We start from the raw sequence: 25,874 nt of genomic DNA, 5'->3' as shown, positions 1-25,874 counted from the left end.
TCTTGGTTTTGGTTTTCTGTGGTTTCTGTCATCCTAAGGCATTTGCAAATTAATACAAGGTAAAAACAGAGGGCTATCTCTCAGGGACAGGGCAAGCATAATGGCTACATGTCATCTTCCACATGCACTGGGCACAGGAAAAGTTGCTTCAGCTACTCCTTCTGCCCCAGACTCAAACATGAGGGACCCACATAAATGAGGTAACACTCTCAGGCTGCTTCAGTTCTCAAATTTTTTGATGGGAGCAATGATGGGGTGTGGATGTCCCACCTGCAGCACACATGTTCAAAAGGAAAGGTTTCAGAGACTTTATAACTCTCCCTTCCTCTCTCAAGCTCAATTCATGTTTAAGAAATTTTAATAAGAAGTAGATGAAATTCAAGAGAAGAGATAGGGTCCATCATGGTCCATCTGCTGGGATCTGACAAAAAAATACACCCATCTCCCACAGCCTCAAAAATTTAGACTTTCAACTAGCTTAATTCCATTAAAAATCCCCAGAAAGAAAATATTCAACAAAATATCATGCTTTCCTTCATTTTTTTGGTTTCAAAGGGAATAGATTTTCCTTTCTCTTACTAGATTTTCAGCTGAAAAAGACCAGTTTAGCTGGTCTTTTCTGTTAACTGAGGTCTGCTGACTTAAGCAGAGTAAGAAGCAAATAAGCAAATCAGAAACTTGAGGAAATAAATTTAAGCAAATAAGAAATGTAAATGTAAAAAAATTTGCTTGCATCATGTCATTAAAGAAGTAAGAACACAAAGACAAAATAAACAGGGAAAACTGCTCTCACCGAAGTTTCACAGTTTTGGGAAAGACTCACCAGGCACTGGGAATATTTATAGGGAAAACGCCGTGCACTTTGTCTGGACTCTCTGTTGATAGGCGACCTACACAATCTTCTAAAAATGTAATGCAAAAACAACCCCCTTTTGATTAACTAACCACCTCCACATCACTGGCCACTGGCAGTGAGATCATGGTGGGTTTGGCTGCATGGTCAGCTGAGATTATTCTTGGACCCCTGCCGTTAAAACTAGAATGCTGGACAAGAATCAAAAGAGACAAGGCACTTGTTTCCTGTTTCTACAGTACTGAACCTGCAGTGGGTATTTTACTCCCCAAAACTTTTCCAAAGACAAAAGCAGCCACCCATATAAAATGTGGAGGATGCAGGAGCTGGACTGCTGTTGGGAAGCCGAGGCAGAGAAAGGGCAGGTCAGGTTATGACAGATGAGAGTGGGTAACACAGTGACTGGGAGCCCCTGGTGAAACACAGAAACTACCCTGATCTCCAGAAATGATACTGCAATCTCAAATGCCTATCTAAGGATTCCTATTCAGCTGAACTGTAGAAATGACGTTGTAAGTGCATGATTCACTTCTTTAAGAATCAGATAAGGTTTTCTGCCAGACACTTTGTAAGACACAGATCTGGAGCAAAATTTTACATTCTAGGACTAATGCAAGACTATCCAACAAATTCCATAAGGAAAAGATTTTCTTTAAAGGAATTTACTATAATGGATAAACAGAGAAAAAAAAAATTGTGCTCTGGACACATTGATCTTAGCACAGCATCATCAGGGCATCACCAGGAGTGTGCCAGGCTGGGCTCTGCCAAGCAGTCACATGTTTCTGGCTAAGGGCAGGGTGACTGTGTCTTTATCTTCTGGGTGATGGTTCTTTCCTTCCTACTCTGCCAAATTTGCAGATAATCCAGGTGTGTTGTATCTGGTGAGACCGGCAACAAATTCAACAGCAAACAGAGCCTTACCAGCAGAGCATGTGCCCATCACAAAGCAGGGCAGGATGACTCCCTGTGACACCTGCATCATGGACAGCACGAAGTTTTTCCAGTTCAGTGAGAATTAATTCACCATTTCCAAGTGTCCCTTTGAAACTAATGCTCCCACCAGATCACTGGACATCTTAACATATGTAGAAAAGCCTTCTCTTTCAACCTAAACAGAATTTCCAGGTGTAGAAGAGGACACACAGAGTGAAAAATGGATATATGATGATCTTAATGGTGCCATGGAAGCAGCACTTTTCAACTAGCATGGACTAAACTACCCATGGAAAAAAAAAACATTTTGTTGTACATTGAATTTTCCCAGGGCAGTTTGTATATTCTAAAAGAATACAAGATACATAAAGAATTAATGCATCCCCTTCATTATAGTACCAGTAGGTTCCTATTTATATCTTTAAAGGCATTATTTTTCATTGTTTTAGTTATGTTTTTTGTGAAAAAATATAAAATACTGAGCATATGTAAAATATACTCAAAAACTGTCACCATTAAAGTTGGGCCTAAAAATGTAAATAACTCTGAAAATCTTCATTTTAGGAATCCCTACCCCTATAACCTCACTGACCTCAGCACAGCCTGAGTATTACAGGACTGCTGGACATGAAGCTTCAGCCTGAGCTCTGAGACTCCTTTGGTACCACATCAAGAATGTTCAGCTTCCTGAGAAACCACTGAGTCACAAGGATGAAATTTCACCAAGCATTAGTAGAAGTTCATCCTATCAGCTTTCTATAAAACATACCAAACTCCTGTGTCCTCCATTTGTGTGCATGCAATATGAGATAAATGTTATCCTCAAGAGAATATAAATATTCATTTTATTTTTAAAATATAGTTAATAAAATTTAGTAGTACACAATGTGAAAAGCAGGATTTTTCCATGCAAAGACCTTATCTGAATTCCTGCAGGATGCTTCATACTGTGGAATCACTTCCCAAGAGCTCAGACAATTGCTGAAGTTTAACTAATAGAAAGCATTAGTGTTTCAGTGTCCAGAGCACATCTTTTCACCACCTGAGCTCTGAGGTCAGCTGAACAGACAGTAAATCAGCTCTTTGGACCATGCCTTTGAGTCCAGACATTAATTCTCTCTCTCCACTTATAAAATTAGGCTTATGCTATGGCTCAACTCAATGAAAAAGTCCTCAGAAGAAAAATGTATTTTAGCTATTTTTAAATTTCCTCAGTTTTCAAAAATCTCTTTAGTCCTGTTTATATTTAGTCTGATATTTCTCTATTCAAACAGTGCTGAGCATCTTTATGAAAGAGATTCCTAAATGCAGAAAAACCACTCAGTTTTAACACCTGCAGTCATTGTACTGCATTAATAAGCCCAAAAAACATCCTAAGTGGGAAAGATTCCCTCCTTCTCTCCACAGGGTCTTCCAGAACCCTCCTTCTGCTTCCCAGTGTGCAGGAAACCTGCTGATCCCTGAGGTGGGTCCTGAGACAGCCAAATCCTACCCTTAGTGGTCCACAGCTGCAGGACCTCACAGCACTGCCTGAAGCACTTATTTCCATGAATGTCTCACAAGTGGGCTCATGCAAAAGGGAACTAGAGCTTCAGTATTTGCATGCAAAGAAGTATTTCTCTCTGGATGTGACAGCTGGTAATGGGGAGAAAGGCAAAGCAGCTGTAACCCAGATCAGGAGGTTTGTAGGGCTGTCAGAGTGCCCGTGCAGCACGGGAAGCAGCAGTTCAACACAGCCCAATAAAAGTGGAAAGAACAGCAAAAATTCACATAAATATGTGCCAGGCAAGGGAGAGCTTCAGCACACTCCAGGCCAGAGGGAGCACAGGCAGGAGGCTGGGTGGGGGCAGCCTGGTGACCAGTGGCAAAGCCCAGCTGTCACCCAGCCCAGCTCCACAATTTGTCACACAGACGTCGTTCTTCCTGCCAGAAAACTCAGAGCAAGATGCACATGGAAGTGTCAAGGCAGGTCACTGCAATGTCTGGAGAAAGCATCAAGTGGATAAACATTTCTACCAGAAATCTTCTAAAGGAGTAGAACTTCTTGATCTCCAGCTCAGGCTGATTCCTGTGGATGCTAACAAGAAGTGGATACAGCTCTTCCTCCATCACCCCTAGAAGAACAGAGAATTGTCCCAGAGAAGCTGGCTTTTACTCCTCTATTTTTTTTTCTTCCTGTGTTCCCAGGAAAAACAAACTGCTGCATTTGTAACTACAAGCACATGGAGGTAGAAAAGGACAGCTCACATGGGCATTCTACTCTGAGCAGTGATGCAGAAGCAAACTCCAAGAGTGCATTTCATGGTGGAAAACTGTTCATGGGCATGAAGCCCATGGGGTGAGGTGAGTTTGGTCAGACTCAAGCTTTTGTGAACTCTAACTTCATTACACTAAAATTTAAAAGTGCTTGCCCAGTTGAAAAACATATCTTCAATTTTGGTTCCACTAAAAAAAGAGAAAGATCTTCTATTTAAGGAGGGCTGTAAAATTAAAGCAAAAAATCATTAAAATTTTAGGATGGATAGATGCATAATTAAAACAAAACAAAACCAAAATAACCCATGAAAATTTCAAAGAGTGTTCAAGCTCAGAATAAGATATTCCAATCCTGAAAAGATTACCAATTTGTCTTTATGTCCTTTTTAGAGACCTGTTTGGCAAAGAGGACATTTCACAGTCTCCTCTTACAGAAATCCAATGCCATGCTCTGCTCCAGGACTGCTGCTGGCTGTGTGTTTAGTGGATAAACCCTTTCACATTTGTCTTTGAGAGAGGCTCTTGTGCACAGGAAGCTGTGCTGTGACACCAGGCTCCTGTGCTCTTTAAAACAGCTCAAGCTCTGTAAATGACCTCTCTCTACTTGCTTCCTCAGTTGGCTCAAGACATCTCCTACATGTTGTTTCTCCAACAGTAACCTGAGGCTTCAGAAAATGCTGTAACAGGTGGTCAAAGCTAAGTCAGCACCCAGAAAAAGGAAACATTTTAATATTACCTACCTGATACACCTTTTTGTCTTTAGATGTGTACACTCATAGTCAGAATTTAGGGGGTTTTTGTGGAGGTCCATGACTCATACCCAGACAGTACTCAAGGCCAATAAATATGATATTATAATTTCTTAAAATACAGCTTCATTTAACATCTGCTACATTTTACTGACTGAGTCACCTGGAAAGCACAGGGTACTCTGGAGATCATGGAAGTACAGAGGGGCTCCTTAGGTCTTTGAGTGCATCTTGTATCTCTCTTTCACTGTTTTTATTTGCCAATCAAGTAATGATATTTCTGTAATTGCTTTAAAGTACTGAGCTCACTCGGTTCATGCTGTGCACTGCTGTGCAAGGCAAGGGATTTGAATAATTATACTGTCCCAGAAAATACCAAACCAAAATCCCAAGGCATCAGCAGAAGCTGAGAAATGTCAAAAGAAATAATGTGGCAGCAAAAAGGTCATATGAGCATGAAACAGACTATTTCTCTATTGTCACTTACCACTGTAAAATAAATTGGGTGCTTCCCTCTCCTCTTTCCAAGCACAAAGTAACACACTTAGCAGTACTGAGCTCAAAACAGTCTCTACCCAAAGCAGCAAAGCAACTGCTGTGCTCTGAAACACCTTTGGTGTATTGGAGTTATTTTGGGCACCAGGAGGCAGAAACTGGCCAAATCACTTAAAAAAGACTGAACTGCTTGAAATAAAGACCTGGGAATCCACCTCTTAATACGCCATTGCTCTAATTTCTCTTCTTAAAGCATTTGCACCAGTAATCAGAGGTGATCACTGAGCTCCATCCTGCACCTTTAATTAAAGTCTGTTTCTGAAAGCCCTGTCTAGAGAGACTAATCCCTCTCTACTCGGCTGCTAAACTTGCACAGCAGGGCAAAGAGGCAGATGTATGTTTGAGGAGGTGAACAGGCATCCCAAAATGTCACAAAACATCTACTGATACTTAAGCCAGCTACTTCAAATGCAAATTGCCAACCCTCAGTAAAGAAGTGGGCAGAGAAGCACATGCAGGGGAAAACCATGAATGCAGATATGAAAACTACAAGGGTGGCTACATACTAGTTTTTGTTTGGTACTATCAGTGTGGGCTCAGGTCCTGTCAGCCCTTGCCTAAAGCTGATGCTTCTGCTGGAGCAGATGCAGGGAGCTTGCAAAGAAAACTGTAGGAAATCCTCCCTCAGAGCTCAAAGGGGCCAGGAAAGAGAGCTGTCACATCAACAAAACCAAATATAGTCCTCAAAGCAGTAGTGTGGTGGCTCATAGGATCCTCATGAGGTAAGGAATAACATCAGAGAGCTACTGTTCTGCTGTAGGCATGGCATATCAGGATTTCCACATCACTAAGGTCACTCTGCAACCTTTACTTGTGGTGCATTGCCACTTACCCTCTGCTCTTTCAGCACAGCATCAGATTTACCCTCCAATTCATGTCCTCTCAGTGTCTGTCCCTTTTCCCACCTTCCAGAGTGACCACAAAGTCCTCCCTCTGTTTCTCACTATAAAGTTCTCTCCTCTGAAGCACCGATGGAAACTGCCCTGCTGTGATGGCAGGTGACAGCAGGTGCAAGAGGCTGCAGCCACTGATGCCTTCTTCACATGTTCACGTGGCTAAGGGAAGGTCTCAATGACAAATGTAGGTGCAAATGTACAGAGACAAATGGCCTCACCCTGAGTGAGCCTGGCAAACTTTCACCATCTCTTTTTTCAGCCCCAAGGGCTGCCTGTTTTCAGTGTTCCTACACCTGGCTCTGGGTCTCAGCAGGCTGCTAAAATGCAATGAGATAACAGTAACAGAGCAATGATATCTCTTGCAGAAAAGGATTTATGGTCCTGGGGCATATGTTTGTGGAGAATTTACTGTGTGGGCTTAGAGCCTGCTCAGACTGACTGAGCCTCAGCTCCTGCAGAGACCAGTGCATGGAAGGGACACACGTAACCCAAAACTCCTCTAACTCACAGGCAAGAAACAAACAGGAGCCAAAGCCTGGAGACAGAGAGATGACCCAAGTGACCGTGGCTGGTATTTCACAGTGAGGAGCCAAAACCTGGCTGTCTGTAACAAAGAGAACGGGATGTGATGTTACCTTCTGGGAGTTCAGGATGGGATTAATACAATAAACATATGGAGGGCAGATCAGCTCAAGAATACCAGGGAATCTTCCGAGTCAGTATTTTCAAGTGAAAACTCATGAGAAGGGCAGCAGGGAAGTCAGTGCTTAATAGGATCACGTCAGAAATGTGTGATGAGAAAAGCCAAGAAGAAGGCCCCTCTGGCAGCTGCTCTGGTACCCACTGCAGGTCAGCAGAGATTGCACAGCATCTGAGGGATGCAGGAGCATCACAGAAATGAACCTGCAGTGGCAGGGCTCACGGGTGCTCTCTTCAATGGAAGGTTTGTACTAAGATTAAAAGGCCTTAAGCAAAGAGGGTGCTAACCTCCCTGTGTTCTCAACTGAGAGTTCAGAAGAGCTTCAAGATAAGTGCAAAACACCAGAGGAGGCACTTGGGTTAGAGGTCTCAGTACAGGCTCCAGCATAGTGTAAAAAAGAAAAAAAAAATGTTTTTGTAACTTCCTAAATATACATTCTTGCTTCTCAATTGTACACCACAATATACATCACAAGAAGCCAAGCCACACATGGCACACTGATGGCTGGTGTTTGCCTCCACTGCTGACAGGCCCCCAGTGGGTAAATATCTTCTTAACACAGACATACCTCTCAGGTCTGTGTAATCTGGGTTTTCTGCAAGCCTGGGGAAATCCTGAATATGTAACTCTGCAAAGACAACTCCCTTCTCCTTTTTGTGGCTTAAAGAAACCCTGAAAAGTCAAAATGCTTATTTAAAAAGTGAAATATAAGTGCTTGGTGACACCTTCATTGATGTGCACACACACAGTGTAGAGGGTATGGGAAAGAAGTGAGCTATGCAAAAATGTTAATAAATGATGCAATTTGTGACCTAGGCAACATCCCCAAACAGGGAACAATGATTCTTGGACTAGCAATGGAGAGTGAGAATGGAGGCAGAAGGGTGGGTGATGCAATGCTAGATGTTGCTAACAAAAACCCATATGACAATGAAGAAAATAAGGAGGTAAAACATTATGGGAGTGAATAAATGGGACAAACCCAAAGCAGCTCTAAGAGGAAACCAAAGTTAGACATCAGGAACAGACCACAGCACAATATGAACTTGCTTGGCTTTTCACACCTTGTAAAGAGGTAGGGAATTTTAACACACTATGCTAGATTCTGCTAGCAGATCTATAGAACAGCTCTGTGATACAGAAACAGTAGAAACTAAGTACAAGAAAAGAGACTTCAGACGACTTAAGAATTAAAGGAACGATTAGCTGGTAATGCAACATGTGGCAGTTTAGTGCTAGTAATGAGCAAATACAGCAGTCAGCATAGCTAAAAATGATTTGCCAAATACAAGTAAATTGTTAATTCTAGTAATGCTTCCATCTGCAGGATACGGACATGACAGAAGCCAACTTAACCCAACATGAACTTCTCTTTACATATTGCACTTTGATATATTGCACTCTCTATATATATTGCACTTTTCTTAATATAGATTAGTTACTGATAAAAAGTATACATGATAGAAGTGGAATATCTTCAGAGTGGTTTTACTGGAATCACAGAAGTAACTTCCAGCCCGCCTGGACTTGAGTGATGCTCACAGCGTGTTGAGTTCACAAGTGCTGCTGTGCCAATCTAAATGGGCGCACCTCAACTCTTACCTCCTTCCTCTCCTTCCATCCCTCTCCCTGTCCCCCCTGCCGGCGTGGGACTGGCTCCCAGCACTCCATGAAGTCACCTGGATCAGGCACATTCAGCATTTCAAGCCGGGGCTCCCAGCCAGTTTTCCAGCTGAGCCAGATGCCTGTCCTGCAGCCAGGGCTGCTGCTCCCCAGCCCTGGCCCCTCGAGTACCAGTTTGTTCAGCTCAATTAAACAGTCCCCTGTCAATGTGGGAAAAGACAAGCTTTCCCTTCCAGTGAGTGACAGAGATGGAAGCTCCTGTATTTATTATGTTCAGGCTGGTTTCAGAAGGACATACGCCTCTGTTTAGTCTGGTGACATCTTGACAGGCACCAAATGATGTTTGGGGATTTTACAAGCAGGAAATACTTGGTTTCTCTCCTTGATACCTTTGTTACAAAAAGCTACAAAGTGGTTCATGTTCAACTCCAGAAACACTAGAACTTCTAGTTAATCTATTGACATATTGATGAAAGTAAAAATAGATGACGTTTTAACAAGTGGGTATTTACAGTACTTCTGAATCTTCCCTAAAGTCTCCTCTTGAGCCACCTGATAACACCTTCAGATTTTAAGCTCCATTTCACCAATAAAGGATACTTTAAAATTATTTTAAATCAAATGCCAGCCATCCAGAAGGCTCCATCCAACAGGCACCTCATCCTTGACAAACGCACCCTGCTGTAATCCTCCTGCTGCAGCACAGCAGCTCTGTCCTCATCTGCTGTCCTCAACCATGAGAAACCTTCTTCCATCCCTCCTCCAACTGACACACTCAAGAGCCTGTTCCTCTTGACACTATTGCCCCAGAGGGAAAAAAAATTACAAACATCGGCTTACTAGCTGGAAATGGTTTAAGTGTACTCCTCCTCCTTGCAGAGCTGAGAGTGAGGAGCTGAAAGGTGATGTGCGTGAGAGTTCCTTTGATAAGAGGCCAAGAAGTGACATGAACAAGATAATCAGGCCTTCAAACCAGACATGCACATCTGGGACAACTATCTCCAGCTTCCATCTGACAAGAGAATTATGCTGCTAATAAGAGTCTTTCACATCAGGTTGAGTGCTCCGGCAAAAGAAAAAAATTAAATTAGTTTAATTGAGCTTCTCTCTGGCTCTTAGTGGTGTCTAAAACACCGACTCATGCCGTGCAAGAAGGGGTGGGATTTTGCTACAAGGCTTTTGCCATGGGTAAATGAAATCCCAGTTTGGTCCTCTGGGACCTTTTGCACTAAAACTCCAACTACAGTAATTTTGGGTGCAAAGAAAGTGGCCTCTCAGACACAACTGCTGAACCGGCCATGAACCATCCAAAAAGCCAAGCCCTGCACATTGATCTCCAGCTTCCCATGGTGAGGGAGAGCAGGGCTGTCCCCCACCACACAGGGTGGGACTGTTCTCAGCACCCTGTGTGGTGCAGGGTACCACACACCGTGAGGATACCACCAAAGGCATGGCACAACACCTCTTGCCCAGTGCTATATCCAGCCACGGGAGTGTCCAGCTGGGCCTCACACCACGCTCCTGCCTGGTGGACTCTGTGGGAGTGGTGAGCTGTGTGACACAAGAGCAGAAGCATATGAAACATCTGGCCCCAGCTCATGTTGGCAGGGAAGGAGGGTCGGCCTCCAGAGCGCAGACCGCGTCTGTCGGGAAATGCGCTAACTCCGAAAGAATGAGCAGCTCGGCTCCTGGTGGTTGATGTCAGCTGCTCCTGACTTCTCTTGCCTCAGGTGAGTTGATTCATGTGTTTTATAGACATGAAGCATGAAGTATGAAAGATGCTATTGCTCCTTCAAGATTCTCACAGGCTGCAGCTTCCACCCTGGTCCTGGTTTTGCCTCCTTACCAATAGTGCTGAACCACAGCTCTGCAACCCAATACAACCAGTTTTTGAGAAGATCAGGTCGAGGTCATTCGTTATCTGACCCTTATTTTCTTTCTCCTGAATCCAACTAGCCACACCTCTGAGCACACAAGATCATCAGCAAAAAACTGAACACAGACTAGGCTTCTGCTTTCAACTCTTTCCCTGATCTGGTTCTCCTTGTCTCCCCGCCTTTGTTTTTTTCTCACCAGTCTGGTGTGGGTAATGAAGACAGAATATGCATTTTGCCTCCAGCAAGAGTTTTTTTAGTTCAGATCAGCTGCCTCTGACTGGAGTAAATAATTCTGGTTCAAGAATGAGATGCAATGCACAGCAAACTGAAATAAGGAAAACTTGGTAAATTTACTGGCTGCTTCAAGGACAGACTCTGCCCTGACCCTTTGTTGCCTGCAGCAGCTCTGGTGTTTGACATACTGCTGCTCTCCCACAAAGAGCAAGACCATACATGCACCTACAGCTGCTCCAGAGGTTGATTTGGGGCTGAGACACACAAATGTCCGTGCTGCTGGAGACAGCCAGAGTCCTCCACACTGACCCAGTGAAGGTGACAGCTCTGTAGGAGGCCTGGCAGGACACTTTGTGCCTGCTGGGACACCCCACCTAGCCTGCATGGCAGCTGAAATCACTGCAGCCTCGCCGGAGGAAAGCCAGAATTTGGGTGAAACCCATTAATACCAGCCTAGCAATTAACAACCCACAGCTCTCAGTACAAGAAAATCAACTACTGCGCCATTTGAAGTGTAGCACATGTACATACATGAAAATACTCAAAGGGAGCTTCAAAAGATAGGCTGGGGAGAGAAAGAGGAGGAGGAGCTGGAGATGCTGAGTGCTGCCCAGAATAGGAGCCTACAGCAGTTTTTGTCTCATTGCTTTTGCCAGTTGCCTTTCATAAACAACGTTTGGGAGAAAAAGCCTCCATAAATGTCAACAATTGTAGTTCATTAAATGATCCACGACCTATTTGTAAACCAACTAAATTTCTTAATTATATTTGCCTTCAGATGGTAAGAACTACTCAGAAAACTGGTAGCTTTTGTGAAGCTACAGGAGAGCAAATTACCAGCTTCCGACACCCTCCGAACAGCTCAGCAACTTCTGGCACAAGCTCATTCAAGGAGGAGGATAGAAAAAAAGAAGACGTTTGTGAGAAAGAATGTCTATCATCTGTTATTGCTGCATTTCTCCCAAGCAGAGCAAACAGCCGAGCTCAGGTAAAGCTCAGACACAGAGCACGCCTTCCGAGGGCGCTGAGGAGGGATAAAATGCAGCTGATTAACTTGTATAGACTAGCATTTAGAAGGTCTTAGCAATATTTTAGAACACGCTGGGAGAAGCACATCAATCTGTCTCCACTAGACTAATGCTGGTTAGCTCAGGGGTCTGCAGCCTTTCAAAGCCTGGCACCCAGGGGAGTTCTTCCTCCTTGCATTAGAGACAACCTTTGCCAAGAGAAATTAAGCTGGAGAAGCTGCTTCTGCAAAGGGTGACATGCTGCACATCCAGGGGTCCATAGAACCACCAGGCAAGCCAGTGGCACCCTGCTCCTGATAAATTTTATTAACATTAGCCTGTATTTCTTAATTCCTCATTTTATTCAATGCAGGCTTATTTTACAGGACACACAGAGAATTAGCACTGAAAGACTTCTTAAAAGCAAAATTATTTAACTAAGAACTAAAAAATATTAATGAGCTGACCTTCTGGCCCCAAATTAAAGTTTACCTCACAAATTAAAGAATAATAAGACAAGCAAAATAATGCCTTCACGGAACATAGCAATTAAGCAATTTAAACAATAGAAAAATGCACTGGACATATTTCAACCGAAGATGGGAACAGCAATGTAACACCCTTTCCTGTATAAAGGTCATTTCATTTGCCACCCCAGCTTATTTGGCTGATCATCATAATTTTACCATTCATTTTTACAGTATATAAAAAAGGATTTAAAAAGAGAAAACACAGAGATTTTTCATCTAGTCCACAGCACACAGTTAATTACTATTAAGAGTTTCACTGCGTTCCTCCATTGGCACTCACTCCAACAGCTGAGTCTGGGCTGCTCAGCTCCTTTCCACTCCAGCACTGAACTTTGCTAACATGGCCCACATACAAGTGTCCCCAGGCAGGGCACAGGGTCACTGCAGGTGTCCCCAGGCAGGGCACAGGGTCACTGCAGCAGCAGCTCCCACTCTACTGCCCAGCCATCCCCTGCCCCACCCTGTGCCTGATGCTGCCCACCCATGGACTCCTGAGCACCACCTCCACTGACACCTCCTGGAGCACCCCCAAAAGTCTGCAAAAGCAATGGTTGTGGTTTTTGAGCCACCAGACTGAGCACCAAAGTGCCACCTGAACAACATGTGTTAAATTGAAAGCACTGTGCAGCTTCCAAAGTGCACCAGAGGATCTCTCTGTGCTGTTTTGGAGACCAGTGATTCAGAAACAGGAGTTTGAGAGACTTCAAACAGCTGCATGTTCTGCAGCTGAAGCCTCCACAGATCCTTTTCAGTGCAAGGAAGACAACTGAGTAATCCCCTATTCTGCATGAGCACAGAGAGAAAAATACTCCTTTCTGGGATTTTTGTGTGGTGTGGGGGAGACCTGCAAATGCAGCTGATGTAGGACTCAGGAACTCTGCTGAGATCTGAGATACTTCCCAGTTCACACCAAGCCACCTCTGAAGAGTAAAAGGCAGACAGAGGAGCAGCCGTATTGAAAAAAATAAAATAAATAACTGGAAAAATCATTACAGGGTCTTGTATCCTACTGCACAACTTCAGAAATGCTGGAGAGGAGCGTTGTTCTCCCTCTTGAATTGGAAGTGTCTTCCCAATTCAATTTACAGTTAATTCATACTTCTAGATCTCCTCAAATAATTTTTTATTCCTAGAAAGATACACATGCACGCATTAAAAATTCGGGGATGAAAGGTTTACAAAATTTATTTTTTTTTAAACACACTGAAAATCTCACTTGCTGCATTCTAACCTTTCAGCATTTTAAAGGGTCTTGTTGCAACCTGTTTGTGGTTCACCTCTGGTTACTTGGGAAGCTGTAGCTAACGTGTACAAAATATAAGACCAGTGACTAACTAGCACAGAACAGGTATCTTCAGGGCAGGAGTGAGCTATAGCCAAGCATCAGCCTTAAAACCTGAGTCCCCCATCAGCAATCCATGCTAAGGAGCTCTTAGAAGAGCCAAATGGCATTACCCTCTACTCAAACCTGTTTTAAAAATGCACCGGTTTGGGATGTTCTGACTCTTCCCCCAAAGCTTTCCTCTTCCTCCTCCGTGCTCAGCTCTGTGGAGCTCATGGAGTCACCAGAGATGTGTTTGCAAATGTGGACAGAAGAACAGCCAGGATTTTCACTTCCATCATGCACAGGGTACTTTTACCAGCTTTATTTCCTTTCCTCTGCTCTATACATGGCAAATGGCCTCTCCAGTAAAGCCTTTATTTGTGAAGGGTGGAGACATTTCTTTTTACAGTGCTTGCAGAGACTATTTCAAAAACATTTCTTGCTTTCTGGCTTTATGTTGTGTAAATAGAGAGAAAGGATTTGCCTATCACTGCTTGACTTCAGCTGTTAGCATGTAATCCACACCTTCACTAAGCCTTTTGTGAAGAAAATGATAAAAAAGTATTACTATCCAAACAACCACCTGATTAATATTTGAGCTCTTGTGTTCTACTAAGCTTGTGTTCACCCACCTAAGAGGCCTCTCAGAGAGTACAGGGATCAAGGGATTTTTATAGGCAGGTAACACACCAAACTAATTTGAAAGGAAAAAGCAGAAAGTCATCAGCAGAGCCACTGCTGGTGTCCTTGCAGCTGCACCATGAGTGGTCACACCTACTGAAATCCCTTTGCACAGCCCATAGACCTGCTGCAGTTACAAGTGACACAGATTTTTGTGTATGTGTAAAGGGGTGCAACTGTGTAAACTTGTCACCACAGGCCATGAAATAATGTAAATTTGCTCAAAAGCAGAGCTCGTATTATATTAGACCTCCATAGAAAGGACAATTTTATTAGCAACTTTTGGGTGGAGTGTTAGAAGACTAAAGAATAAAACCACATAGGTTCAGTGCACATTTCCAGGCAAGCCCACCCAGCTGTGAGCATGTGTACAGAGCTGTTGCAAAGTAAGGAGCAGTAGAGCTCGAGCAGAGCAGCTTCACACCATGTTTCATGCCTAAAAGGCTACCAAACCCCACTCAAATCTGTTCAAAGAAGAGCTGGTTGTTTTGTTGCAAGACAAAAGAAACTTGTCCCTTTTTATCTATGTATTTGAAGTCTGCCCAGAGGTAAAACACTGTTCTCACCCCCAAAGATGCCAACCTGACATGACTCCATTGATTTTGCTGAGGCTTACAGGCTGTTACTGAAGAGAGAACTTGGCATCCCTGGTTCAGCAGTAAAGCTAACAGCTGAGTCTCAACCAAATGCTCAAACACTAATACATCTGCCCTGGGCATATAAGAATGATCTGGAACATCCATCCTAGCAAGCCCCATCCCAAAATTCCCTTTACAGCTCAAATCAAGATTTGCATGTGGTCTAGCCTACTCAGTCTGGCGCCCTGTGAAGGCTGCACCCCCTGGTTCCCAGCCCTTGGCAGGCTGCAGGCTGCCAAATTCAGGTTTCATTGTCCCTGCACGCTGCTCATTCCTTTTGGCAATACCCGTTCCTTTTGAAATGTATGGAGAATGAAATGTATGAAAAGAAGGGGAAAAACCTAGGGACAACGTGTCTGTAACATTCCCATTAACTGAGTTTATCTAACAGACACTTCTTTTCCTGATGCAGCCACAAAGGGAAAACACAGAAACATGCTCCTGCCCCTAAGGCCACCACAGAGCACTGAGTGAATGCAACAGATTCCATAGCCCCCCATTATCCCTATTAAAAACCTGTGCTGTCACAAGGACAGTGAAAACTTTTGGAGGCCATAAATGTCTGCTTCATTAAGCAGCAAAAGCCTTGGCCTGAGCTCCACAGGGAGCAGTGGGCTGCTGGGACTGACTTAAGACTCTGCATCTAATGCTTGTGTGTGTACAGAAGAGGAAACAACATTTGAAGAGATATGCCTCTTATCATACCATTATTTCCTCAGTATCTGTGTGCACTACCTGAACACCCTTCTCACGTAGGTAAGTGATAGAAATGTCCCAAAACAGATGCAGCTTGCAGAACTCCCCTTGTTTGTGTCAGGTCCTATTACTTGGTGTAATACAAAAAATTGTATTCCATACTGTAGACAGGAGGCTGGTCTATTCACTAAAGATTTTTCAAATCTGAAAAATAAAAGCATTTTTCAAACTGTCTTTAATTGCCTGTAATATTTTAGTGTGTGAAGTAGTAAAAGAGTACAGCAATGCTCCTACAGCTGTTCTATGCAAAGGCTGGAGGCAAAGGAATTCACATTGTGGAGACTCCAAACCAAAATGCCATAGGACACTTTGGTTCTTCACTGCAAACATTTTAGATGCAATATATAAATGTTCTTCAAACTGCATCTTTGCTATCACATCTTTAAATTCATATCAAAATCATCTAAACAAAAATAAACCATGATCAGCCTGACTGACAGCAAAGTTGCACACTCACACCTTCAGCATCTCCATTTATTTCTAAATGCAAATTCTGAACCAATGCACCTTAAAATCCAGTTTACAATTTTTCAGAATTATCTAAATACATAATTTTGAAGATGGCCATACTGAGGTCAACTGTGACAGAATTTACTATGTTGACACTGACTAAGGACTATTTATTCAGATCTACATATGATCCCTACACAGACACCTCCTATTACAGTCTTAGAAAAAATGCCGAAGTGAATGAAGAAGAAATGTAGCTGATCCAGAACCTTCTGACACCTGGAGCCTCTCGCTGCCACTGCTCCCAAATCTCTGCTGCAGCAGCTTCCCCTGGGTTAAAAAAGGGTACTTCAGTCCTTTTATTTTTGTTTCCTTGTGGAGAGTCCATAATAGCAATTTCAGTGGCTGCCAAACTACAGAGGCCAGTTCTCTGTTCTGGACTGGTCTCCATTGGTTTGGGGCTGAGTGCTGCCAGGCATGCTCCACAGAGGCCACTGAATAATGCCACTGAATTAACTGTTCTATTAAAACACAACATGCATAATCTGTTTAATTTTTAATTATTCAAGTACTAACTGTAAAACAATTGAAAGACCAATTATTTTCAATTACTTTGATACTCTAGAAACCCCTGGAAAAAAAGGGACAATGAACTGAAAATTGATTAGCAAGCAAAATTAATAAAGTTTAGATTCTGTTGTTTGCTGCAAAGAGAGAATTTCAATTACATGAATGCATTTTAATTTGTCTCCATTTGCATAATAATTTAGGTGCATTAAGTTGGGGTTTTTGCACCAAGTTTTATTATACTTTGTTATAAGTCTTTAATGGAACTGCAATGGAAAAAGTGATTGTCAAGATCAAAAATAAGAGAAGGAATTCAAACTGGCATGATATCAATAGAAGTCTTAATCCAGTTCCTAAGGAAAACAATGGGAGTTTTGGCATTCACTATAATGGAAGCAGATCCGAGCCTAAGCGTCTGTGTTTTGGGACTTTGCACAATTTCCCCTAGCTTCCAACTTTTTTAATGATACCATTCCACACATGCAATTTTTCCCTTTGAATTCACACTTTCACAGGAAAATATCAGCAGGTTTCACCTGTGGATTTGAGTTCTGGTGAGGAGCTCAAACATTAAGATCACAAGACAAATACTATTCTCACAGATGCCAACATGAAATAATCCTGGTGGTTCTGATGAGGTTTGCACTATTCTGATTGTAAACACATAGACACGTGTGTATACTGAAAAAAGACAAATGCTTTCCCTTTCTTAGAGCATGAAAACCTCAAACTCCTGAAATTAAATATTCCTGGATTTGGGATTCCATTAACTCCTTCATTTTAAGGAAGCTCCACTTTCAGACTTGAGAATGTAGCATTTCCAGCTGCAGAGACTGAATACAATAATTTTTCATGTATTGGAATTGGTTTTTTTCGTTTGCTGGGGTGTTGAGGTTTTTTAACTCAAAGGAACTTTGTTAACTATTTTCCATCTATTTCAAATGCTGCTAGGTAATTATATGACAATACACGCAATTTCTCATTCTACACTCTCTTTTCAGAACCAAAAAATACTGATATTTGACTACACACACATAGGTAAATATATATAAATACATACAGACTGAGGACAAACACAATTAATGAGAGTCATATCTTTCAAGCAGGGAGTTTAATTCCTGTGTCCTTCACATGCTGGGAAACACAACAAGTTCCCCAAGACACAGCATGTATTCTTCCCCTCCCAGTCTCCCTTTTCACATATTCCCTCTCTTAGTAAAGCTGTAAACAGGAATCTTTTTGCCTTGAGAGACTGACATTTTGTCAGATCCAGGACACCAGGTATTTCTCACCCAGAAGGGCTGGGAGGGAACTTTGGGGCAGTCAGGAAAGGAAAACTTTCCAGTTGAAATAAGAATGTCCAACTCCAGCAGCTTCCCACAACAGCCAGCCTTCTCCTTTGCCTCCAGTTCTCACCCCCTCACTCTGCTTTGCTTCAGAGCCAGCTCCTGACTCTGCCCAATTAAAGGAAGTCAGAATTTGACTTGTGTCTAAAAGAAAATGCACTTTATTTCTTTCAGCACATAAACCCAAAGGCCCTGGGACTTCACCTTTTTGAGGCTCTGTAGATCCACCTCTCCTCCCTTCAGGGCCAGACTGCTGCTTCTCTCCTGATCCACCAAGCAGCAAAGGCTTTCACTATGTTATTCAACACCATTTCTGTGAACCAGAACAAAATACACTACTTGATTTCTTTTAAAGAGGCTTTATCATGACCCAGGGCTGGAAACACTTCACGGATGTGTTAGTACAAAGTAGTCCATCACAAACTTCAAAAGACTGTCACCCAGAAAACTGTGTACCTAAAACCAGATGAGTCTTCACAGCAGCATTACCTTTAAAGCCAAAGTAGCAGTGGTAATTTAGGGAAAATTTTCTAATGCTAAGGGCCTGACATAATGTGCTCTCATATATGCAAAGCCCTGTCTTTCTGCCTGGACAGAACTGCTGGGAAGGAGACGTGTCCAAGAAAACCTAGAAGCGTGATGACTTTGTAGATAATTTTTGCAGAAATCATAAGTAAATTTAAACAATTTAGTACCCATCTGATTTGCCAATGCTTTCTGAAGGAGAGTGAAATTGAGAGAGCACTTGACATATTCCTTTTACAACTAATGTATTTAAATCTGAGAATTTCTACTACACGATGTATGCTGTAGAATAAAAGCAAGGTTTAAATGGAAATTAAATTTCAAGGTTTCTGCTGTGAAAACCATCGAGATTGAGAACATACGATCAGTTGTCAAGCAACTGATTTTGGATTTAATAAAAGAGGAATCCCAGTCAAATATGCTGTTTTCTTTCTCTCAGCAGCACAGAAAGGAAGTTTTTCATTCACCAAGACAGCCCATCAATAAACTTAAATCCTAGGTTGGAGAAGACCATTGTCACAAATACAAAGACCTCCCAGACTGAACAAAGTATCCAGCATTTTGACATATTAAGCTTTCACAGTCTCAATATTTTTTCCTGAAAGAAAACCTCTCCTTTATACATTTTCCCCCATTACTGCATTATCAAAATTATCATGCAAGTAAATAACGCCTAAGGATTTAAACAGGAGTGCACCTTTCCAGTATGCAAGGCTTTTCCTATTTTGGGCCTAAACAACCCCATGTAAAATAACTTTCTGAGCTTATACAGCCAGCAATTGTTTAAAGTCTTGTGCCCCTTTTCTGGTGGAACAGTGATAAATCATCGGACATTAGTTCACACCTTTCTGCCTGATCACTTCCCAAAGCTAAGAATGCATGGAATTGCGTTCCCCCAAAACGCCCAACAATGCCAAGAATGCATTGCTCCTGCCCAAAGGTTTATAAAAGCAGCACAAAAAGCAAAAAACCACGGGGCTAATATTTTGAATTGAAGAGAGTGAGTGGTGACCAAAGGAGATAGTTACATTTCCCCAGGTGCCACAGCTAGGAAATTGTTACATGACTCCTACTGTGTAACACATCCCATGTGTGGCTACTTCAGTTCTTAAATATCTACATATCTGACACAGAAAATTTATAAATCTCCTTAATAAACACTTTCCTGTTAATCTACTCCTCTGGTCCTAAAACCTTCACACCCCTCAGGAATCTGCAAGGCCTGAACTGTGAGGAGCTAGAACCCACTCCAGTGCATAGCGATGCGTTTGTACAACAGGTCATTCTGATGCAAAGTGGTTGTGAGTAATATCATCAAACCACCTGCAGTTTTGTTGTTAGAGGTCTCAAGAATTCATCAAGGTTACTGAGAAAACAACAGGATCAACAATAAGAAGAGAACCTGAAAAACTCTCTGCAAAAAAATGTAAACTCTAGACAGAGGAAGCACAACCTGAAGATGGACACTTGACCAGTTGGATGTCCTGAAGGATGTGTTCCTGCCTCATGAAGAAGCAGCTCAGCCAACCCAGAGTTGCCCATGTGGACAGTAGACTTAAAATCTGTATCTGGCATGTAATATAAACAATAAATGGCTTCTGTTAGTCATATTGGTACTGTTAATCAGTGGCCCATCTCCCCCTGCACCAGAGGAATCACCTCAGGTACACCCTGGTACGAGCTTCTTCTCAGAGTCACTCTGCAGTGGCCTCTGGTCTTGGTCTACGTGGACAAACATGATGAAGAAAGTAAGGCTTCTATGATCAAGCTGGTACTTGAAGCAGCATAAACCAAGCCCTTGGTTTAATACAGACGTATTTTTCAAAGCAGCAAGGTGGTCACTAGGATGAGATTCAAGCAGTGTTTTTCCTCCGCTGGCACTGCAGGAGCAATGGGCACCCACTGGATGAGCTGCCCCAGGCCATCCATCTGCCAGAGCAACGTGTTCTGCAAGAACTTTCCTAGTTTTCACTCATCATCTTCAGGTGAAAACACCTACTCATCAAAACAGAAAAATACACTGATGAAAGTTCTCCACTAATAATTGAAAGCGGTACATGGCACACCATTAAAAATTTTATAAAGCTTCCTTTATTATGTTGTTCAAATAATTCTCTTTCAAGAGATGTAAGCTTTAAAAGGGAATTTATAGATTAATATTTTCCCTGCTTAAGAGAGAGGGATTCCTGCTGTGTAGGGGGTTACATCCTTGTCTTTCCATTGTCTTTTACTTTTCAACATTTCCATGCTGCCTGATACAGAGTCCTCACCCAACACTTTGGAGAGGACAAAAGTAATGAAATAATAAGTCTGGTTCCCTCATTTAGGAACAAGAACCACCAAGAGATTTTTGTGGCACAAGGAATGAATCCTCCTGACAGCTGTGCTGTGCAGAAGGCACGGAAGACTTGGTGTCTGCTGTATTCCAGCAACCTTCCACTCAAATTTGGTAATATATACTGCAAGGCAAACATACCAGCACAGCATATGAATCCAACCACATCTGCAAGTCAGGCAGTAAACCCTCTGAGCAGATGTTATATAGTTAAGTGGGAGTACACTTTTCCTCTGAATTTCTCTGTATACCAAGGTAAGACCCCAATGAAAATGCTATCCAAAAGGGCATAGCCTCTATAGGCATTTACAGTATTGCAGATTTTTCAAGAATTAAACAAAATTACTGAGTTGGTATTTATGAATAAAGACACCACAGATTATGGACTTCCTTAGCCACACAAGTTTTTCAGACAAAGAACAAAACGATACAGTGTGTAACCCTCAGGATGTGTGACTTGGGAAGCAAAGGGGACTCTAATGCTGGAGTCCTAAGGGCTGTCCCTGCCCTTCCTGGGCTCACATCCTGCCCCAGCATTTCCAGGCACCCTTTCCTCACCATGGCACATGCTACAAGGCTGCTGCAATAGCCAAGTGGAGAAGGTAAGACAGGCAACCCAGTTTAGTCTGCAAACCAGAAAGGGACTCAGTGAGGGAAAGAGGCAGATCCTGACTCCACACCCCATGAAACTAATGCCTAAATTATTTGAAGATAAACTGAGGCACACGCAAAGATCTCCTGCTCCCCTGGCTTCCAACCTCAAAATCATCAGATGAGAAGATGCCCCTTCAGAGCTGGAAGCTGAGAACTCAGTTCTGCAACTTTACAGAGACAAACATAGAGAAATCTATGGGGCAGCAATACATCTTTCAAACAAAAACCTAAAACACTCAATGAAGAACAACCAAACGAAATCAAGAAAACCTCATGAGCAAAGAATGGATTCTTGTCTGCCTGATGAGAATAAACTGTACAGCATATATCTCCTCCTTAGATGCTACCTGCAAACACAACACACTGACACAAGTTTTGTCATCAGAGATTCCTGCCACTCCCTCTGAAAAAAAATCTGATAAAAGGTGCTTAGTGCATTATATATAAACAGACTTGAAAGGAGAATTTTGCTAATAAAGTCTCTAATGATTAATGTCCAGTCGAGATCCTCAAAAGTAAGGTGTGCTTACAGACTGTTGCTCTGTCTCATTAGAGTGCACACTATGCTTTTCTGCTACAAATCTCTTCAGATCCCAACATGCTAAAATATGGCACATAACAGACATTATTTACAGCAAAGGATGAGGTTAGTTAATTTATCAGTGTTAATTTAGAGGCATTTACTTGTTGAAGTAGTTGCACATGTAGTCCACAGGCTTACCGTGAGAATGTGACCAGCATGAGTTGTTTAACTGGTCCCTCAGAACTCAGCAAACTGATCTTTATCTTGCTCCTCACCAAGTCAAAGGAAAAATTCCCATTCCTGGGAACGGCACAGGCTCCAGCCCATACCACAATTCTTCCAGAACTGTGGCCAACTTTTCCCATTACATTTTTACAGTGAGTTCCTGATGTTTGATTAGTACACTTGATATCCAGATTAAAAAACAGCTTTATCTACTTTCTCTAAAAGTTCAAGTATTAGGTTTTGGGTCAATATTTCCTTTCACATCAATGAGAATCTCCCATGAGGTAATTAAATCACATGCTTACTCATGGTGTGCAGTAATGTACACCTGGTAATTGCCATATAACTGCTCCTAGAACAAAGCATTGCTTAATGCACACATGGCAGAATTAGGCCCCAGGACTCTATTAAAAAGCGGCACAACTGTCAGAGTATGGCTTTCTCATAACAACACGTGATTTTAAAATGAAATTGCAGCAGGTTGGGAAATCTTACATTAAAGCAATTAAGCATTTGCTCATTAAAGTGTTTTTTGGGTTTTTTTAACCCTCAAAATGAAAAACTGATAGCTGTGAAATCACAGGGCTCCAGGCATGAGGGTATTCAGAAGACCAGTAAGTGTGCTTGCTTGCAAGAGTTTCATGCCATAAAAAGGTGCTAATGCTCTCTCCGTTACCCCTCTGTGTCAGGAGCCTGTCTTGCCATCCTGACCATGCCGTGCCTGTTTGATGAGCAAAGAGAAGCTTGGAAGGAGGATGAGATTCAGTCTTTGTGCAGGAGGCACCCACGGCCCTTTGAGGCTGGACACTGATTTCTGCCAATGCAAATCTCCTGGAAACCTCAACATCAATTTTACCAAGAAAGGGCAGGAAAATGCCAACAAGGAGTCTACAGTTACCAAAACAGTTTTATAATATGAACTGTCTGTACTTTAAATGGAAACATTCTAACTAAAAAAGGAAAAAGGAGGTGCTGAAAGGCAAATAATTCATATACTTCATTAATTTGTTGGCTGTGTGAAATCCAACAGAGTAACTCTGGAAGTCAAAACTTCTTGTACAGGAGTCAGGATTTGATTCACAATCTGACTTTATAAGCCTACTGATGCACTTATTACATTCCCACAGCCCTACTAAATCACTCTCCATTCACTGTATTTGGGCTAAATATAAGAAGAAGGCAACATGTTTGTATCTTTTAATAATACCATCGTTTGTCATTGCCTTAAAAAGCAAGATTTTTAAACCATTTAGAAGAGAAATATATACAGATATTGGTACATTCCCAAATATATACAGGAAGACAATTTACAAAGAAAAACACAGAGGAAATGCAAGCCTGTACAGTATTCAGAACTGGGCCATCTGCACTCCTTGGAAAACAGACTGAACTAAAGTTAGAGTGAAACAACAAACCAAATTCCCCTGTGAGCTATAGCTACAGTCTGTTGTCTTCTGTATTTGGGTACACAGAAGGATCCTGTTCCTAGATTGCCATCCACATCCAGCAGGAAAGTGAGAAGTCCCACGAGGGTGCACTAATTAACAAGAGCTATGTTGGCACTGGAATATCAGTAGAAGCACTGGAAGGAAGCTTAGGAGAGTACTGAATACATGGGAGGGAGACTCTTGTTTTATTCTGACTGCAGTTAACTAGTGCATGTCACCTGCCCTGATGGAGATCATAATCAACATAAGGCACCCAAATTTCTGTAAGGTCAGCTCAAAGGACTCAGGTAGGAAAACTCTACTGACCTCAGCAAATCTGCAAGAGGATTATAGAAGTCCCTCACCTTCTTGGTCCCATGACTTGGATAACGGAAGTGAATTGTTTGAGCCAAGTCAGAAAACATAACATACTTTTTCCATTGTGAAAACAACTGAAAACTCACCTGACATAACTCATCCACTAAAAAGGTTTTCACATCATTTCTGAAGAACGGGTTCCATATGAAAATGAAAAAGATCCATTCTAGATGGGGCAGACCTGACTTGTGATTGCCATCTCTTCACACCATCCCTGAACTGTGTCCGAGAAGAGAAGCACTGATAACAGCTATCAATCACAGATTATCTGAATTATGCTCAGCCCAAGGAAGCTTCATTCCAAAAAAGGACAAAATGCACTTCAAAAGGGAAAGGCCAGGCAGTGAAGGTCTTATCCTCTTTGAGGTAACTCTTGGTTAAAAGTCATATTCCATCCACGCACCCTTGAAAAAGTAACTGTACCCTAAAAAAGGGTTGTGTCTACTTCATTTGTTTGCCTTCTTTTTCTTATGGCCACCACTGGAAATGTCACTTGAAGTGCACGCACAAAGAACAAACTGTGCCTCTGCTCTGTCCAACAACCTATGATTCAAGTATAAAATAAAACTAAGAAACACAAAAGAACTCATTGATTCCCTTAAGTGATCACACAAAAACCCCATTAAATAAACAAAACTACCAAGACCTCAAATACCTTTCCAACTGTAAATTGCAGAAGGGAATCTGGACGTTCTGGAGATTAAAAGCTTGACCTGGAAAAGTCCAAGTTCTCTCTATCCCAATGACTTTTGTGAGAGAGGTCGGTCCCCAAACCCTTCAAATTGAGACCATGTATTTTCTACTGTTTCTGAGTGCTCACATATTATCTGTGTCTGTTCCTAAGAACTGTCACTGGTGCAGGACTTCCTAAACACACTGCATTGGCCAAGAGAAAAGTCACAGACAGGCCCAGCTCCAAGGTGTTTACATGCATTTGAGGCCCTTAATGAAGCCGCCAGACAGGGCAGAAAAGGTTGACAGATGTTCCTAGTGGCACAGTGAGAACAGTTAATCCGACAGGGAGACAAATACGTGGAAATCCACTGTACAATCAACCTCAGCACTTTAGGTATGCAAATCTCCGCAAGCAAACAGCTCTTCCCAAAAGAACAATTCTTAAAAGAATAGATCTCCACTGAGTAAAATGTTACAAAACACTCAGGGAAGAAAAATCCATACAAAAAGAGGAAAAACAACAGGGTCTAGATCGCTTATCAAAACTAGTCTTTCCTCTTAAAAATGAATTGAAAATGGTGACAAGGAGTTGGTTACAATGAAGTCTAGCACCAGATGGGAAAGGGAGTCAAACTGTTGACCTGGTCTTGCAAACCTCTTCCTAACCAGTAGGAAGTTAAGGAAATTGCTCAAGGAAGACAAGATAGCCCACTCAGGCAAGAATTTGTAGTGCTGGTGCCTAAACAGATATTTATCAGTGATAGAGTTTTCAGACCTGAAAATTACTATAATAAGCTTTGGTGTCTCTGTTCTATAGACAAATGACTTGTTTATACCTGAAAACTGTTTTACCACTTGCAACCAAATGACACACGTTCTAGTATTTTGGGCAGAAACACCAAATGGGGTTGACAGCCACGCGGAATCATGCCAAATATCCCTGCAAATTTCTCCTCATTAGCACTGTTCTAAACCATCTAACTGCAGCACTTTGTTTGCCAACAGTTTCTCAGACCCATTTATTCTGAGAGTCAGCACTGGAGAGTGCTTTCTGCAATGATAGTATATATATAACTGGGTATAAACTGCTGGTAATCTATAGGGAACCTAAAAGAGCTCCACCAGAAAGTGCAATTGAACCAGTATTTACCTCT

The sequence above is a fragment of the Sylvia atricapilla genome, chromosome 5 (genome assembly GCF_009819655.1).
Source record: "Sylvia atricapilla isolate bSylAtr1 chromosome 5, bSylAtr1.pri, whole genome shotgun sequence".
NCBI lineage: Eukaryota > Metazoa > Chordata > Aves > Passeriformes > Sylviidae > Sylvia > Sylvia atricapilla.
Note: the sequence above shows the minus strand (reverse complement) of the source record.